Source organism: Rhipicephalus microplus, chromosome 7 (assembly GCF_043290135.1).
Source record: "Rhipicephalus microplus isolate Deutch F79 chromosome 7, USDA_Rmic, whole genome shotgun sequence".
Classification (NCBI taxonomy): domain Eukaryota; kingdom Metazoa; phylum Arthropoda; class Arachnida; order Ixodida; family Ixodidae; genus Rhipicephalus; species Rhipicephalus microplus.
The window spans coordinates 25,417,340-25,430,818 of record NC_134706.1 but is presented as its reverse complement, the minus strand read 5'-3'; the positions used below and the strand labels follow the sequence as shown (position 1 = coordinate 25,430,818).

The following is a 13,479-nucleotide window of genomic DNA, read 5'->3' as shown; positions in this document are numbered from 1 at the left end:
TGAAACACTCTACCAGACACCGTTCTTCGGTGCACCAAGAAAGATGCATGCTCGTGAACCTTTGTCTCTGTGTATAAATCCCTAATGTAATTTTGCATTTGAAGCGTTTAACGGAGTTCGCTGATGGCCGTGTAATGTGGATACAAGTAACCAATCGACACACCTAAGTCACTGCTCACATGTGCCCCTTGTTGTTGTGTAAACCAACTTTTCCTTCAAAACTTCATCTGAGGTGCCTTTGCACCGCTTTTATGGTTATATAGTCCGAAACACCATCGTCATCCCTATCATCATCCTTCCGCTTTTGCAACGTAATCCTTATACGACCAAACCACTAATTTCCCGTCATCTAAACCCTAAATATAACATGGCCGATATCCCGTAGTGGGCGCAAGGCCATTCAAGGGTCAAGGGTCAAGTAAGCAAGTATATGCCAAGAAATGAGCAGAAGAAGAACAAACAAGCGTTTCATCAAAATTTTCACTCAGGGCTGATGCCATAGAATGAGTAACACCATGCACTGAATTTAGACATTTGAAATATCAATGTAACTCCGACTGGTGTCATGCTAGACAACTGGAAGCCATGCTAACACGATTGCGATGTCGTGTGCTCCTTTAAACCTATATTCACACAGGGCTGGTCTGGGAATATATCCCCTATGCAGCTTTTGTAGAGATCTGAAATCAATAGACCACTATTTTTTGTCATGTCACCGTTACAGTGTATTAAGAAAACGTCTCCTTGTCATCCCATTTGCAAATCTTGGGCTGCCCTTCACTGTTGTGAATATACTCTCCGTTGATGCTTCGGTTCTGGGCTACAGCCACAAGAATGCCTTTGATGCGGTTTGCAGTTATCTTCATGAAACGAAACGAATGCGCCTCCAAATTCCTATTTGTATATTTGTTATTATATTATTACTAAGCAAATTCTAAACATCAATTTTAAACGTGTTCGAAATTACTGCAATTTTAATTAAAGATATTATATTATTCTGTCTGGTCGAAATGGCAAAAAAAATATATTGCACTCTTTCTGTATCTCCATGTGCTTTATCCTCCTCCTGTTAGGATAAGGTATCATTTGAAAGGCCTTCAATTCAATACCCTAAATTCTTGGCCTATCTACCTAAGTCAGCAACAGCCATAGTGGAGGCATGATCATCATCATCGTCATCATCATCATGCGATCGCCGTGTGCTATAGGTGAACAAGAACAAGGTCTGCCAGCCAGCTCTTCGACACCGACATCTTCGGCGTCTCTACACAAGAAAGAAAATTCATTTTGTTGGTTTAATTATGCTCCCGTGGTACGTCCCGTTCGGTAATCGAGCCATTAGCTCTGTCTAACCATTATAAACTCAGATGTGGAACAAAGAAGATTTGTTGGTTACAGTTCAACCGGTTCCCCTTTCGATAAGCAAACAGAGATGTTGCTTATCGTTTTGTGTGCTTGCATTGGGGTCTAGAAGTTACGGAGTAGTCCTTTATCGGACGCGCTTCTTTTGCGTGCTCGTTAGAGTAGCGGCTGCGCGCTGGTAAGTTGTTTGGCCAACGGTTCTGCCCTAAATTATCACGTGGGAGCCTTAGTGAGCATTTCAGTGCGTATTTTCGAAGTTAAGAGAGTGCATACATTATATATAACAAAAGCAGTAGGCCTGCACAGAACACGCCACGCAGTCACATAAAGCTGTAAAAGCGGCCTTCTGGGGCCTTTTTTTTTAATGCGGATAATTTTTAGTCTTATTATGTCAGGCATCTGGCCATGTCCGTGGTGTTCTCCGCGCACCGGTTACCTCTCCGCTCTCACTCCCTCTCCTATAGCAACAGCCGCGGGTGCGTGCACTCATCCTCGCCCCTAGCAACTGGAGCATGCGGTACGAGAGAGTGTAGGAGAGGAGAGTGTAGGAGAGAGGAGAGGCCCACCAAGACTTCGATGATGCATTTCCGTCACGGAAGTTAGGTGAAAAAAATATTAGAAGACAAACAAAGTTCCAACATCGGGAGTTGAACCCGCGACCTCTGGGCACGCGGCAACAGATGCCGATCACGCCATTCACTGCGCTATGATCTCATGTTTCAAACATTTAAAAAATTGGCAGATCCCACGTAAAGTGGGAATCTATGATATGCGAAGCACGAATGAGGAGCGTTGATATGTCACTTTAAAATTGGCACAACGTTACGAGGCGAAGGTAAATTATGCCGCAAATGACTTCCTTGTCATAATTATTATGTTTGAACGTGTCATTTACCTTCATCATCTACCCATGTCACCTGATACCAAATTCGGTATATGTGGAGCTAGCGAAGCGGCCACGAGCGCATCATGAATGTCCCAATACACTCCGACGTAACATTGACGCGTGTGCACGCTGGGCACAGCGACGCAGCGCTAGCAAAACGCGAGCACTACTTTATAGTCTGACGCCAGGCGCGACTGGCGCGACCAGCGTCCGTCAGCGCGGCCCGGCGGCAACCGTCGCGAAATGCGACACGGTGCATAGCGCCGATGACGTTACCCAGACAGCACTGCGTCTGCCTCTTTTCGTGACAGAGGAACGCCGGCCGTGCTCAAACGCGCATGCGTCTAAGCCACGCAGCACGACACGCGCCTTAAGGCAGGCAGATCGGCACCTGATGTGGCATCGCCGTCGTGACGTGACGACACGTATCATATGACACGTATCTCATGATTATCATGTTTGCACCAGTCCCATACCTTCGTCATTCATTCACTTCCCGTAATTCCAAACTTGGTATATGTGAAGCTAGCCAAACGGCCGCGAGTGCATCATCAGCGTGGCATGTAGTCATTGGTTACATGACACACATGTCATGATTTTCCTGTTAGGCTCTGTCACTTGTGTTCACCATGCAGTCATGCCATATCATGCCAGTTTTGCAGCGTGCTATGTGAACTAAAACACCACAAGAGTAGCAAGACCATAAAATGCAAATCATGACATTCGTCACATACATGTCATGACTTTCATGTTATGACTAGTCGCTTATGTTCGTCATACAGTCATGTTATGGCATACCAAGTTTGGTACTGATACTATTATCGAAACGGCCAGAAGAGCTAAATGTCATAAGCGGCTAGATAGATAGATAGATAGATAGATAGATAGATAGATAGATAGATAGATAGATAGATAGATAGATAGATAGATAGATAGATAGATAGATAGATAGATAGATAGATAGATAGTGTCACGTTAAAGAGACAGGAGACGTTTTTAAGGCGTCCTCACAAAAGTCCGAAGAGCGGTCGGCTCAGCGCAGCCAAAAACAGAACAATGGCACGAGGGGAACTGCCACTTCGTCTGCCTCTTTTGCGCTGGCAGATCAAGCGCGCGGCACTGCCCCTCCTCCCTGAAGAGCATCGCCTCGATGCTAAACGAAGCGTGTATCGTAAAAAAAAACATTGTCACAGTGTGTGGTACGGTTTTAACCGCACCACGTGCACAATCTCGGGTCGTAGCTGTCGGCGTCGGGGTGGTTGGCTTCCGTCCGGAAGGACTTCGTAATTTACGTCGCTCACTTGTCGTAGCACTTTGTACGGGCCAAAATACCGACTGAGAAGCTTCTCAGAGAGACCTTTGCAGCGCACAGGGGTCCAAACCAACACCTGGTCACCTGGTTTATAATCGACTTGTCTGTGGCAGCGGTTGTAGCGCTGTGCATCGACGCCTTGTTGTTTCTTGATGTTTACGCGGGCTAGTTGACGTGCTTCCTCGGCTCGTTGCACGAAACACTCAGCATCTTCGTCGAGATTCTCGATGTTGTCAATGTCGCATGGGAGCATTGCGTCCAACATCGTCTGAACGTCCCGACTGTATAGAAGACGAAACGGAGTGAATCGTGTGGTCTCTTGCGTAGCGGTATTATACGCGAATGTTACGTAAGGCAGTATTTCATCCCACGTCTTGTGCTGTACGTCTATGTACATAGACAGCATATCAGTCATCGTTTTGTTAAGCCGCTCGGTCAGTCCATTTGTCTGAGGGTGATACGCTGTTGTCTTGCGATGCGTGGAGTAACTTAACTGAAAAACTTGTTCAAGGAGCCTTGCTGTAAACGCTGTTCCTCGGTCTGTGATGACACAGGATGGAGCACCGTGGCGTAATACAATTCTCTCGATGAAAAACTGAGCAACTTCACAAGCCGTGCTTTTAGGAAGCGCCTTAGTTTCAGCATAGCGGGTTAGATAATCTGTAGCGACGATTATCCACTTGTTGCCGGAAGATGACAAGGGAAACGGACCCAGGAGGTCCATGCCGACTTGATCGAAGGGTGTTCTGGGTGGCTCGATAGGGTGAAGTAATCCCGCAGGCTTAACAGATGGGGATTTTCGGCGCTGGCATTCGCGGCAGGCTTGAACGTACTGTTTAACGCAAGCGGCAAGTTTCGGCCAGTAGTAAGACTTTCGTACCCTAGCGATGGTTCGGGTGATGCCCAGATGGCCCGATGGAGGCTCGTTGTGGCAGGCAAATAGAATTTCCTCACGCAGCTCTGCGGGGACGACCAACAGGTAAGTTTTGTTGCTGGCGGCTGCGTTCTTCTTGTACAACACGCCCTGTCGTAAGCAGAAGGATGACAATCCGCGAGTTATATGCTGGGGCAGTGATACGTTGCGGCCCTCTAGATGTTCAATGATAGGTCGCAATTGAGCATCTGCTCGCTGCCGTAAAGCCAAGTCTGTTACGCTTACGGAGCCAAGGAAAGGGCAGTCCTCTTCGAAGCTCTGAGCGGCAGGCTCAACTGGCGCGCGTGACAACGTGTCCGCATCTTCGTGTGCACGACCGGACTTGTACACGATAGTGACGTCGTACTCCTGCAGACGTAGGCTCCACCTTGCCAGTCGTCCGGAGGGGTCTCTGAGGTTCGCAAGCCAGCACAGCGAGTGATGATCCGTCACTACTCTGAATGGACGGCCGTAAAGGTAAGGTCGAAACTTAGCAATTGCCCACACGACAGCAAGGCACTCCTTCTCCGTGGTACTGTAGTTTGACTCCGGGCGTGTTAGGGTTCGGCTTGCGTAGGCGATAACCTTTTCAATTCCCTCCTGCCGTTGGACGAGTACCGCGCCCAGACCGACGTTACTGGCGTCGGTATGAATTTCTGTTTCGGCTTCCTCGTCGAAATGTCCAAGAACAGGTGGTGATGCCAGGCGAAGCCGAAGCTCTGTGAATGCTGATTCTTGTTCAGCACTCCAAACGAACGGCGTATCGTCTCTAGTGAGTCTAGTTAATGGTTCGGCAATTTTCGAAAAATTGCCTATAAAGCGCCGGTAGTACGCGCATAGACCAAGAAACCGCCGCACACTTTTCTTATCGGCAGGAGTCGGGAAGGCTGCGACAGCGGCGGTTTTCTCAGGGTCAGGACGGACGCCTTCTGCGCTTACGACATGTCCAAGGAACTTTAGTTCTTCGTAACCGAAATGGCATTTTTGCGGCTTTAACGTAAGGTTAGCCGTCCGAATCGCCTCAAGTACTTGTCGTAGTCGCTTCAGATGTTCGGAGAAGCTGGTTGAAAACACGACCACATCATCCAAGTACACAAGGCAGCTTTGCCATTTTAAGTCAGTCAACACAGTGTCCATCATGCGTTGGAAGGTAGCTGGCGCAGAGCAGAGTCCGAACGGTAGCACCCGAAATTCGTAGAGGCCATCCGGCGTGACAAAGGCGGTTTTTTCGCGGTCGCGCTCATCAACCTCAATTTGCCAGTAGCCACTCTTTAAATCCAGGGAAGAAAAATACTTCGCTCGTCGTAGTCGGTCAAGCGAGTCATCAATACGCGGCAGCGGATAAACATCTTTTTTTGTGACGTTGTTGAGCTTTCTGTAATCTACACAGAAGCGAAGCGTACCGTCCTTCTTCTTAACCAGAACGACCGGTGAGGACCAGGGACTGTTCGAAGGCTGGATAACGCCGTCGTCGATCATTTCTTTCACTTGCTGCTTGATAGCTGCGCGTTCTGTCGGCGAGACGCGGTATGGCTGTTGGTGAATAGGTCTTGCGTCGTCGTAAGTGATTATCCTGTGCTGTGTAATTGGCGTCTGACTCACTTTAGACGACTGAGCAAAGCACGCCCTGAATTCAAACAATAGCTCTCGCAAGGCCCTCTGGTTCTCTTCTGGCAGTGCACTGTTCATGTCAACATCTATTACGGTTTGTCCATTGCGGCTACTGTCTTCACAGGCAAAACACTCAATGACGTCCTCCAAGGCTTCAGCGTAGGCGACCGCAGTGCCCCGGAAAAGGTGACGATGCTCATTGGTGAAATTTGTAATCATGACCTCGGCTGTACCGTTCCGAATGTCAATGATGCCTCGTGCCACAGAAATTCCAAGCGCCAGCAGCAGGGAGACGTTGCACTCTGCCACTGTTTCACCGTCACTGGTTCCTTCGGAAGTCACCTGAATTAGGATACTTGCACGAGGTGGTATTGTGACACTGTCGTCGGAAACACGGAGGGCGGTTGTACGGCGGTTGGAGTCCCTTGACGTAGCGTTGACTGTCGAAAAGGAAATGCAGCGTCGCCGTAGGTCGATTACGGCGCCATATTCCCGAAGAAAATCGAGGCCGAGAATTAATTCGCGGGAGCAGTCACGTAGCACGATGGAGCTGACCAAAAACGTGCAGCCTCGTATTTGTAGCCTGGACGTGCACAAACCAACCGGCGTTACAACATGTCCGCCAGCTGTACGTACATGCGATCCTGTCCAAGGCATTATCACTTTCTTCAAGGTACGTGCCAATTGTCCGCTAATAATCGAGTAGTCAGCACCAGTGTCTATTAAGGCAGTTAAATTGCGACCGTCGAGCAGCACAGGTATGTCCATTGAAAAGTCGCTCAGCTGGGATACAGGCGCCGGCGTAGTCGAATTTCCGTTGGTCCGATGTCGCGTCGATTGGAGGGCGAGGTCTTCATCACGTCGAGAATCAGCGGCCTCGCCTCGAAAGGTCGCTGGCGTTAGTTTTCCAGGCGAGGGCTCGGAGACCGTCCTTGCGGCCTTCGATTTCCGTTGCCTGAATAAGATGACGACCGCGGTGACGGTGAGCGCGACTGACGCCTGAGTGGGACGTTCTGCCGAGCGATAAAATCTTCAATTTCTGGTGGTCTCTGTCCAAACCGGGGGCGGGGTGAATTGGCAGGAAAACCCTGCAGCCCAAGTCGGCGGTACTGGCAGTCTCGGTAGAGGTGACCCGCTTCACCGCAGTGGTAGCAAAGCGGTCGTCGGTCGGGCATGCGCCATATGTCGGATTTACGCATGACGGGTCGAGTGTCTGCAAAATAAGGGACCACCTGTGCGGACTGCAGTGTGGCGTACGGGGTTGCGGCTGGTAGTGGGACTGGTGCAGGTGCGTTGTGTTCGAACGTGTCGGTATAAGTGGTGCGCTGGAAACCACTCACTGGGGATGGTGTCGTGGACGACGGAACGGTGCGTCTCAATACGTCTGCTTAGGTCACCCCTAGAGGTTCACTTGAAGTTGCGAACGCCTGAAGTGGTGCAGCAACCTGCGTTGGTGTCTCGCGGCGAGGTGTGCCGAGCGCATGCTGAACTTCGTCACGTATGATGGTGGCGATGCAATTCGTGGAAGGCTGCTGCTGCGCCTGGTTCAGCTGTTGCAGCTGTTGTAGCTCGTCGCGAACAACCGAACGTATCAGCTCGCGAAGCGCTCCCACGTCGGTCGGGAACGAGCCTAGCCCGGTGGTATAGGTAGCATTCACTTGCCGATCGTACTGGTTCCGCTGCTGCAGCGCCTTTTCCATGGCGACGGCTTCAGTGAGGAACTCCGCGACCGTTCTAGGCGGACTACGAATGAGTCCAGCGAAGAGCTGCTCTTTCACACCTCGCATCAAGTGTCGCAGCTTCTTGTCTTCCGGCATGGTTGGATCGGCGCGAGTGAACAGATGAACCATATCCTCCACGTATGTAGCCACACCTTCATTAGGCATCTGCATGCGGGACTGGAGGGCCCTTTCAGCGCGCTCTCGACGATCGAGACTCGAGTACGTTTCGCGGAGCCTGTGACAGAACTCATGCCACGACGTTAGGAGGCCCTTGCGGTTCTGGAACCATGTGCGAGCACCATCCAGAAGACTAAAGTACACATTCTTGAGCTTCGCTACTTCGTCCCACCCGTTGAAATCCGCTACGTACTCGTACTCAGCCAGCCAATCTTCCACATCTTCATAGAGGCCACCACGAAAGGGACTCGGAACACGTGGTTTTTGTAGCGTGTAATGAGTGGGTGCAGCTGCGGGTGCAGCGGTTGGAGCAGCGGCGGCTCCAGCGGTAGGGGAAGCGGTGACAGCAACAGTATTCTCCATACCAGTCGACGTACTTGTACTGTGAGGCACAAACTCGGGGGACAGTCCTCGAATCCTCCGACTGAAACGGTGTACCGGCGTAAGCTCTGGGTTTTGGGTCACGTTCCGGCTGCTAGAAGGAGTCTGTTGCATAGGTGAGGTTACCCCGCACCTCCACCATTAAAATGTCACGTTAAAGAGACAGGAGACGTTTTTAAGGCGTCCTCACAAAAGTCCGAAGAGCGGTCGGCTCAGCGCAGCCAAAAACAGAACAATGGCACGAGGGGAACTGCCACTTCGTCTGCCTCTTTTGCGCTGGCAGATCAAGCGCGCGGCAATAGATAGATAGATAGATAGATAGATAGATAGATAGATAGATAGATAGATAGATAGATAGATAGATAGATAGATAGATAGATAGATAGATAGATAGATAGATAGATAGATAGATAGATAGATAGATAGATAGATAGATAGATAGATAGACAGACTCAAAGTCGTCGAAGTTTAAATACGAAGCTAAAAAATGCTTCGTATTTAAACTCCACGAATATCCACAAAGTGAATGCTGATGATGGGGCGAAGCAGTGTTGAATGAATAATGAATCATGACTTTGCACTCACTTTGAACACACCGATTTGCGGTGTTCTTGTAGATATGCTTTACACAAAGCTATTATATATATATATATATATATATATATATATATATATATATATATATATATATATATATATATATATATATATATATATATATATGTGTGTGTGTGTGTGTGTGTGTGTGTGTGTGTGTGTGTGTAAGTGAAAGAAGTGTATACTTAAGGGCTCGTTTTCCGTGTTTTAACACAATATAATGAGATCTAACAGACAGTAATGCCAAGGAATGTACAAAGGAAGTTATTAGAACTAACGGAATGTAAATAAGAGGAAAGAAAAGTGGATGAAAAAAATGCCGCCATATCCACGAAGTGAATGATGATGTGTGGGCGAAGCTCCGGAGGTAAACCTGGTAAACCATGAATCCTCCGTACACTTTGCCCACTCGGTTTTATTGCAACGCTCCCCCTAGCGTACGTCGCCGCACTATATCGAATGATGACACGCGCCATATGTGGCATCATTCCTATTTTATAACACCTCGCATCTTTCATAATCAACTACACGTACCGCCGTCTAGTTTATAACATCTTCCATCTTTTGGACGGACGGACGGACGGATGGACGGACGGGATGGACGGATGGGCGGATGGATGGACGGACGGACGGATGGACGCACGGACGGACGGACGGACGGACGGATGGGCGGATGGACGGACGGACGGACGGATGGATGGATGGATGGATGGATGGATGGATGGATGGATGGACGGACGGACGGACGGATGGACGGATAGATATGGCTGTACCCTTTAGATCGGGCGGTGGCTAGCGTAATACTTAGAACCTAACGAGAGGTGGCTACATACAGGGGACGCACAGCCCACGCCTTAAGGAGCTTCGCTCCTAAAAATAACCAGCTGTGAGCAGGAATTGAACCTACGATCTTCGAATAACGCGTTTGATGCTCTAACAACTGAGCTACCACATACACTTTTTTGGGTTTGTATGTGAATTTAGAAGTAGGAGTGACAGTCAGCGCCATCTATAAGCCAAAACGAGTGTGAAAACACTCTTATTCGCATGTTTTGGCGTCACGTGGAACGTGAACTTATCATGAGCGGGCAGCTGATTAATTGTCCCTCTTATACAACCTAAACACACCAAGTCTGCAAGTACGAGACCCTCGTTCAATGAAATAAGGGAAAGAAGTGTATACTTAAGGGCTCGTTTTCCGTGTTTTAACACAATATTAATGAGATCTAACAGACAGTAATGCCAAGGAATGTACAGGGGAAGTTATTAGAACTAATAAGGTCGTGGGTTCGATTCCTGCTCACAGCTGGTAATTTTTTCATCCACTTTTCTTTCTTCTTTCTTCTTATTTGCATTCCACTGGTTCTAATAACTTCCCCTGTACATTGCTTGGCATTGCTGTCTGTTACATGTCAATAATATTGTGTTAAAACACGGAAATACGAGCCCTTAGGTATACACTTCTCTCCCTTATATATATATATATATATATATATATATATATATATATATATATATATATATATGTATATATATAAAGGGAAAATGTGTTTACGTAAGGGCTCATTTTTTTTCGTGTTTTGACACACAGACAATAATGCCAAGAAATGTATAGGGGAAGTTATTAGAGCAATTTTAATGTAAATGTGAAAAAAGGAGTAGGCGAAAAGATAACTTGCCGTGAGCAGGAATCCAACCTGCGACCTTCGAATAACGCACTTGATGCTCTACCACTTAGCTACAACGGAGACTATCCCCCCAGCCACTTTATCGGGTTTATATGTTAATCTAAACGTGGGAGTGTCAGTCAGCGCCACCTGTAGCCAAGGAGGCGAGTGCGACACACTCTTTATGAGCCTGTTCGGCGTCACGTAGCACGTGAACTTATTACGAGCTGGGCAGCTGGCAAATAGTTCCTCGCATACAACCTCACGGCACCATATATATATATGGTTACACAAAACCATTATATATTCCACTACCAAATATCCTTGCGTAGGGGCCACAGCTGTTTCGATAAGCAGAGTACAATTTGCTTTACGATTCTATTTACAGAAAGAAGAACCCTGTACGCACAAATGTCTGAAAATTCTTCAACAAAAGGAAGTGCAGTTCACTTCAAATCGCGAAGAAACTTGCTTCTTTTGTTGTGTCTTCAGCCACAGTTGCGTATGATGTTCTAAATTCCACGTTCTGCTCTTTCTTCTTGCGTCATCGCGCACGTGGCCTACGCACAGGAGAAAGTTTTGCGGCATCCAACGCTCGTAAGAAAGCTTGCCCAGAAGGAGCGCATGGCCACCAACGAAACGGCCAGGCTGATCCGATGTCGTCTCCGGAGCGTCGAAGGGTTGCAGCACTTCATGCGACTGACAGGCGTCGTCAAGGATGAATGGATGGATTGATATGGCTGCATCCTTTAAATCGGGTGGCGGCTAACGCCACCTAGCCGTAATGCTTAGGGAAACAAGAACTAGATTTATCTCTTTTTCCCTTTAAATAGTGAAGTTGAGGACTGGTACTTTGCAGTGAAGGGTTTAATTTTCACTTGTGCCTTTACTTTAGCCACCAATCTGATAACCTCCTTCTTGTTAATTCTACCCGTTTGAAGGCTATTTTGCCCTCCCTGTCCCTAAACTTCAGTGCTTTGAAAAAAAAAAAGGGGGGGGGGGGGGATGCGGGACGTGCGCGCCCCTTGTCGACGGTTGTAGAATGCGACTTGAGGACCGCAACAGTGACTGCTGGAGCCTGCTGAGGCGGTATCTGAGTTTCGACGACGTGAAGAGCTCCCCCGCTGTTCATCCCGCTCACTCCACGTCTTCTTGAGCATGGCGCACAGAAAGCACATTGAGCCAACTGACCCATAGAGTTGTACGGTTGAAAAGCACAAATAAGGATTTGAACTAGTATAAGGACACCAACCCCTCATACGCCTACCCTCTTTCAATGCCGAAGCTTTGAGCGTATACTCGTCGAGGAACCATCGGTCGTGTCGGTGATCGGGAGTCACGGAACTTCAGGGGGGCGGCACTGCACCGACAGAACGTCACCGTGCTACGCAGCCGTGGACTAGGTCGGAGTATACAACAAGGTTTTGAAGCGCTCGTATACACTGCACAAGAAAGATGCGCCGGCGCGAAACGTGGCGCGAACATAAGTGATACAACGCGGCGCATGTTTGCTCACCACTTTCACGAGTATGGTTAGGAAAGCTCGTAGAGGAGATTGGCACGGTTATAAATTAGTCAATGAATTCATCAGTACCTACTGAGAAATATTTGCTTCATTGAGTGTAATAATAATAATAATAATAATAATAATAATAATAATAATAATAATAATAATAATAATAATATGTGAGGTTTAGCGTAAACCACCATATGATTGTGAGAGGCGTCGTAGCAAAGGGCTCCAGAATTTCTGACCACATGGGGTTCTTCTTTACCGTGCACCCAAAGCTGAGCGCACAGGCCAACAGCATTTCCGCCTCCATCGGAAATGCAGCCGCCGCAGCAGGGATTCAATCCTGCGACCTTCAGGTCAGCAGCAGAGTACTTTAGTCACTAGACCACCGCGGCGAGATGACCGAATGTCATGGTGCACATTGTTCGGGACAGGGCCCTTGGATGAGCTTCTCGTCCCAACCTTACTCAAATCGACACGTCCTGGTTTCTTTTTTAAACTCGCTTCTTTAGAATAAACTCAGTGACTCGTTATGTCACGTTTATCGGAAACCATGACCATTCATTCATTTTATTACCTCAAAGGTCCCACTTGTGATATTAAATGAAGGAGTGGGTGATAAAAAGGTTATGAATATAAGGGTAAAGTTATGGCGGGATGGTTTCAACGAGCCACTTTAATGCTTGGATATCGATGATGGTGGCGACTTCGATGGGCAGATCATTCCAGTTATCGGAAGGTGCGAAATTTGAATCACCAAAATGCGGACAACCGGGGAATCAGAAAAACGAGTAAGAACTTCATGTTGATTTGTAACACCCGGCAGCCATTACAGCGCTCTTTGAGTATGTATATATAGCAGTGCGAACGCATACTGCATCCTTCCGCCCCCACCCACCCCCACCTCATTTTCTTTCCTTGCGGAAAGATAGTAGAAATGGAAGTTTTGTGAATTGCCAAACAAAGGGAGGTTCGTCGTTTCTGTAACTCATTGCGCTTATTGAAAACTGACTATTTAGAAAAAAAAATCGGCCGATTCCACGTTCAGCAGTTGTTCCGTGTACGAATACAACGGATGAGCGAAGCTCCTTAGACGTGGGATGCAAGTGACAACGGGCGTGATCTTGCTGATGGCTTTCGCGAAGGCGGTAGGGTGGGGAGCGGAAAGAGTCTGCTGCGCTCAATGGCGGGAATGACTGAGCATAGCCTCCTAGATTTTCCTTGCCTGCCGAATGAGTGTGAACCGCCCGTCATCTATGGCGGCGCTGCCTACGTAGGGGTAAGGGTCTTTGCACTTGGCCTTTGAGATTAGCAGTTTTGGCGTTTGCTATTAATCTCG

The 13,479-nt window shown here is 48.1% G+C and overlaps 1 long non-coding RNA gene across 1 annotated transcript in view; it reads right to left on the bottom strand.

Annotated features, from left to right (window-relative positions):
• The window catches only part of LOC119180284 (uncharacterized), a 171,098-nt gene that overhangs the window by 107,596 nt on the left and 50,023 nt on the right, over positions 1-13,479 (bottom strand). The window lies entirely within an intron of this gene.